This window comes from Lipotes vexillifer, unplaced genomic scaffold, assembly GCF_000442215.2.
Source record: "Lipotes vexillifer unplaced genomic scaffold, Lipotes_vexillifer_v1.1 scaffold395, whole genome shotgun sequence".
In the NCBI taxonomy this organism is placed as follows: domain Eukaryota; kingdom Metazoa; phylum Chordata; class Mammalia; order Artiodactyla; family Lipotidae; genus Lipotes; species Lipotes vexillifer.
In genome coordinates, this window is record NW_006797390.1 from 6,575,421 (window position 1) to 6,581,239 (window position 5,819).

Sequence of the window (5,819 nt, forward strand, 5' to 3'; positions counted from 1 at the left end):
GGGACGCGGGGAGGGGCCGCGGGCGCGGGGCGGGCGGCGCCGGCGGGGGGCGGCCACGGGGACTGTGGGCTGCGACCTCGGCGTCCTGCTCCGGCTTCGGCCGCCGCCCCGCACACGTGCTTCCCCTTTGATCTCGGCCCAGACTCTCTTCCTCCTCCCCTGGCCCGGCTTCCCGCCGGTCCTGGCCAGCCCCCCGCTCTCGGCCGAGGCCGGAACCCTTCCCCCTGACCCGCGGGCCGGCCTCTGGCCTCGCGCCCGGCCGGCAGCACGCCTCTCCCTCCGCGCCGGCCCCAAAAGGACGGGCGAGGGCGGACGTCCGGCGCGCGGGCAGCAGCTCGCTTCCCCGCGGTGCCCACCGGGGACCCCGCTCGCGGGCCCAGGACGCAGGAGCTCCGCGCGCACCTGCGTGCCCTCCCCGCGCGTTCCCTTTAGCCGTTCCCTTCCGCCCCGCGCGGACCTGCGACGCTGTCGCCGCCGAGAGCGGCGCACGTGAGGAGAGGACGCCCGAAGTGACTGGCGTGTGGCGCGGCAGGAGACGCGTCTAGCCCTTATCCCACATCTGTTATGCGCCCACCGGACACTGTGAAAATAGTGAAGGACAAGACCTCAGCACCTGCCCTCTCAGAGCTTTTGCCATTTAGCTGGGAAAACTCGGTCTGTGGAGGAGCATCGCCAGAAAGTGGGGAGTCCGGGTCTTAAACACGCCAGGTGGCTTTAGTCTCGTGATGGATTACAACAGCGGTGCCAGTTGTGGAGATCACTGTATCGCATTTGGGCTGTCTCACGGGGCTTCTGTTTGGAAGTCTTCAGAACACACTGGCTTAATGCAGGGTGTAATCACATACCTCTGTCATCCACCTTGTTGGGAAGTTGAAACCAAAGGACTTCTGCCCTTTTCCAAAAATCAGATCCAACCTCAGCCTTATCACTTAACCCTGTATTGTCCGGGGGTCCAGATCTTATCTCCCTTACCAAACAGAAACTTCCTTGGAGACACAGTAAATGTCCAATTTATCTTATCTTTCACCAAGCTCCAGCTTGGTGCCTGGGATAGATAAATGCGTAATAAGTGTTAAGTTAAAACCAAAAAAAAGAAAAGAAAAGAAAAACCAGAAACCTACTACCACAGAGGATCTTGAAAGTGCTATAAATGCTGAAGTTGTTTCCAAGAGAGGTGTTCCAAAGGTGTTTTGAGTGATCACAGCATCACTGGACAAAGTACCCAATCTCTTAAGGTGAAGACTTTGAAGGAAGCAGGTCTCATTTGGATATAAATTCTGGTCTGCTTGTTAAATGATGGGTCTCATCAGGGCTTGGTCACACCTCCTCCACATGAAAAGTCTGCAGCGCAGGACAGTGTGCAGGCACTGAATGATGCACAAACGGTAGCACTGGCTACTTAGTGTAACAACCATTTGTTGTGTCCGTGAGCTTTGAGCACCATAGGGGAACCCAAGGGAATGCACAGTGAAATCCAGGTTGCAGAGGCGTGCTCTAGCTCTTGAAGGATAAATGAGAGTTCGCTGAATTGAGTCTGGAAGACTCACTAAGGCTGGTAGCCTGTACACTAGGGGAGTTTAGGAAAAGTCTAGTAAGCTGGTGTGGCTGGGGAACAGGAGGCGGGGAGGATGGATTACAACAGCAGTGCCAGTTGTGAAGATCACTGTATCCCGTGCTGAAGAGGGGGCATCCAAAGGGCCCTTGGGACACAAGTGTGACATAATCGGCACCTCCATCAGAAAGACCCCCCTCGACTGGACTGCAGGTGTTAGGGCTGGATTGGAGAGTCAGGGTAGTGGTCCTGAGGATGAGGATGAGGGAAGGGGTCCAGGAAATAGTCCAGAGGCAAAGTCAACAGAAATGGTGACTAAGTTGGCTGTGAGGTGAGAGAGGAGACAAAAATCACCGAACTTTGACAGCTGAATGATTGGTGGTACCATTAGCAAAGATAAGAACTCAAACAAAGAGAGGACTATGTTGGATTGGAGGGTCAGTCCAGCTGGGCTCAGAGGGCTGGGAGGAAGGTAGGACGGAGTCCCTTGGAGACAGGAAAGCAGCCTTCGGGCGGCCCGCTCAGCACACACTGCTGAGAGGGTATTTGGAGATCAGACTGGCTTATTGCCTCCAGACCCTAACTATCCAAGACCATAAAGGATCAGAACCTCATCCTCCCACAGGCTTCTAGAGAGCTCTGTACCTTCAGGAATCTCCCGTTCCCAAGTTGTTGAGGTCACTCTGGATAAAGGAAACTTCTTAGAAGTCCCGAAAGTGAAAGACAGACAGTGATTTTACACACGTGCCTGCCCTTTCAGGGATATTTACATTTCTCAAGAGACAGGACTCATTTGTTGACCTTCAGGAATGAATCTCTTGGTGGAAATATTTCATGTCTGGATAGAGTTAGAGAGATGCACACGGCTCCCCTCAAATTACACCATAAAATCCACACCTCATCTCACCTCACTTCCTCGTGATCCCAGCCACTTTACCCGGACCCACAAATGGATCCTGGTCGAGCTTCATGGAAGTTGTGCAGAAAGAAGACGGCACGGGTGTGGTCAGAGCTGGGTTTGATGCGTGGAAGCTATTTGTGTTGTTTATTCTCCAAAATCAAAGTCAAAAATCATATTAATTACTTTTATCATGTGTCGTTTGGTACTATTTCCATTCTTTTAATAAATTTTTTTCAACCCACATTATCCATATGATACCCTATTAAACAAATTCAGCCACATCCATGTTATAGAATTCTTTAGAGTGATAATAAGATTTTAAAAAATAAACCAGACAAGTGTGCATGATATAATAAGTGGAAAAGCGGATTTTAAAAACAGTGTAGGGCTTCCCTGGTGGCGCAGTGGTTGAGAGTCCGCCTGCCGATGCAGGGGACACGGGTTCGTGCCCCGGTCTGGGAAGATTCCCACATGCCGCGGATCGGCTGGGCCCGTGAGCCGTGGCCGCTGGGCCTGCGCGTCCGGAGCCTGTGCTCTGCTACAGGAGAGGCCACAGCAGCGTACCGCAAAAATAAATAAATAAATATAAAAAAATAAATAAAAATAAAAACAATGTATACAGGATGATCCTGTTTTATTTATTTATTTAGGCCACACCGTGCGGCATGTGGGATCTTAGTTCCCCCACTGGGGACCGAACCCATGCCCCCTGCAGTGGAAGCATGGAGTTCTAACCATGGAACAGCCAGGGAAGTCCCAATCCTGTTTTTCTTTTTTTTTTTTTTTAATTTTTATTTTACATTAGAGTATAGCTGATTTACAATGCTGTGTCTTGCTTTTGAAAAATAAATGGAAAAGTATCTTACAGTGGGTATCTCTGACAGGTTGAAGATGAAGGGACCTTCTTTCTCATTTTTTAAAAATTAATTTTAAAAAATTAATTAATTTAATTTATTTATTTTTGGCTCCGTTGGGTCTTCATTGCTGCGCACAGGCTTTCTCTAGTTGCTGCGAGAGGGGGCTACTATTCGTTGCGGTGCGTAGGCTTCTCGTTGCGGTGGCTTCTCTTGTTGCGGAGCACGGGCTCTAGGCGTCCGGGCTTCAGTAGTTGTGGCACGCGGGCTCAGTAGTTGTGGCTCACGGGCTCTAGAGCGCAGGCTCAGTAGCTGTGGTACATGGGCTTAGTTGCTCCGCGGCATGTGGGATCTTCCCGGACCAGGGCTCGAACCCGTGTCCCCTGTGTTGGCAGGCGGATTCTTAACCACTGCGCCACCAGGGAAGCTCCTCTTTCTCATTTTTTGTTCTCTATTTTCTATAACAAACTTGTGCTTCTTTTATAATTGTGGGGGGGGGGTAAGGGGTGGGATGTGACTGGAACTATATATCTAACCCTGCCCTAATTTTTCCACATCTTAAAAAAAAACCCAACACCCACAACTGGATTTAATAGCCTAATAAGAAGTTAACAAGGGCAGAATCCACGAAGGGTTATTTCCTAGGCTTTAGGTAAAAGGAAATATATTGCTCTTGAAATATCCCCAAAGCATGTGCCCCCGCTTCCTGGGCTTCAGAAGTAGGATGCGGCTGACGCGGTGCTGTATGGTCACTGTAACTCCAGTTCCTGTTCTTTTCAACCTACGCACGCTGTACTTACTTCCTTCTTTCTTTCTTTTTCTGGCTGTGCCACACGGCTTACTGACCAGGGATTGAACCCGCACCCTGGGCACTGAAAGCGCAGTCCTAAGAACTGGACCGCCACGGAATTCCCTCTATTTGCTTTTTTTTCCTTAAGAAGACTCTTCACTCCATACCACCTGAACTGCATCTTGTGTTTTGAACGACAAAAGAGACCAACCTTTATCAAAGCTGAGTCTTTCATTTCATCTATAGGATAAAAGCAGTCTGTGATTTGAAAAGCATCATATTAATTCTGTTATCTCTTCATCCAAGAGAAATGTGGGCAAGAATAGACTCCAGGGCTACCCTCTAGGGGGCAGTGTGTGCTGGGGCTGACCTGTCCTCCTCACCCCACCCCCCAAAGCCTTATGTTGAAGCACTAATCCCCAGTACCTCAGAATGTGACTGGATCTGCAGATGTCTTTAGAGAGGTGATTAAGTTAAAATGAGGTCTTTAGGATGGGCCCTAATCCAATCTGCCTAGATTAGGGTCCACCCTAATCCTCCTTATAAGAGAGATTAGGACACAGACTTCTCACAGAGGACACAGGGAGAGGACGGCCATCTGTAGGCCATGGAGAGAGGCCTCAGGAGAAACCAAACCTGCCTACACCTTGATCTTGGACTTCTAGCCTCCAGAACTGTGAGAAATAAATTTCTGTTCAAGCCACCCAGTCTGTGGTACTTTGCTATGGCAGCCCGAGCAAACTAATTCAGTGTATTTCCAGACTGACACAAAACTCTTGGTTTCTGGAGCCCAGAGGGTGAAGGCTTCTCTGTACAGTTCTCAGAATTTCTCTGAGGGTCCCAGGGGGGTCTTTAGGATCTGGATATCCAGGAGCTTCCTGGAAAAAATCAAAAGGGGGGAAAGGCTTCCTCCAGTCTAATTGTTAAAAGTTTCATTTTCAGTGACTCTGATACAAAATTTTGAAAATGAAAGTTAACGAAAGTCACATATTATGTCCTTACTGGGGAATTAAACTAACCCAGGTTCAAACAACAGCTTGGCCGATACTAATTATGACCTTGGGGACCCTTAGAGTCTGGGCCTCAGTCTCCTATCACTCATGTTTCCATCCCACGTTGACTGAACATGTGTGGTGTCCTTGGCACTGCGCCAGGTAGGCGCTAGGGATGAACAGAAACATCACAGCCCTGCCCCCAAGCTACTGACATTCTGATGGGGAAGTCGGACAAGCACAACTTCCCCAGGGAATGACACCTGGTGAGAAGAGGGTTACATTTTTGGAACCCAAAGTTGATATTCCTGTGGACCCACGTTCTCTGACAGAACATTCTGGAATGATGAAGTGTTCTTTATCTGTGCTGTCCAGTATGGTAGGCATGAGCCACATATGGCTACTGAGACCTTGAAATGCAGCTAGTTGACTGAATTTTAATTAATAGTTCCATGTGACTAGTGGCGATGGTGTTGGGAGAGCACAGCTGTCGACCATCCAGAAGGAGATGCTTGGCAGGCAGGTAGATAACACCTGCGGAGCGAAGGGGAGAACTGAGGACTGTGGAGACACCAAGCATAAAGGTGTGGGCATTCCCTGGCGGTCCAGTGGTTAAGACTCGTGCTTCCACTGCAGGGGTGGGGGCTTCATCCCTGGTCGGGGAACCAAGATCCCACGTGCCACATGGCATGACCAAAGGAACAAAAAAAAAAAGCAAGCTGCTGAACCA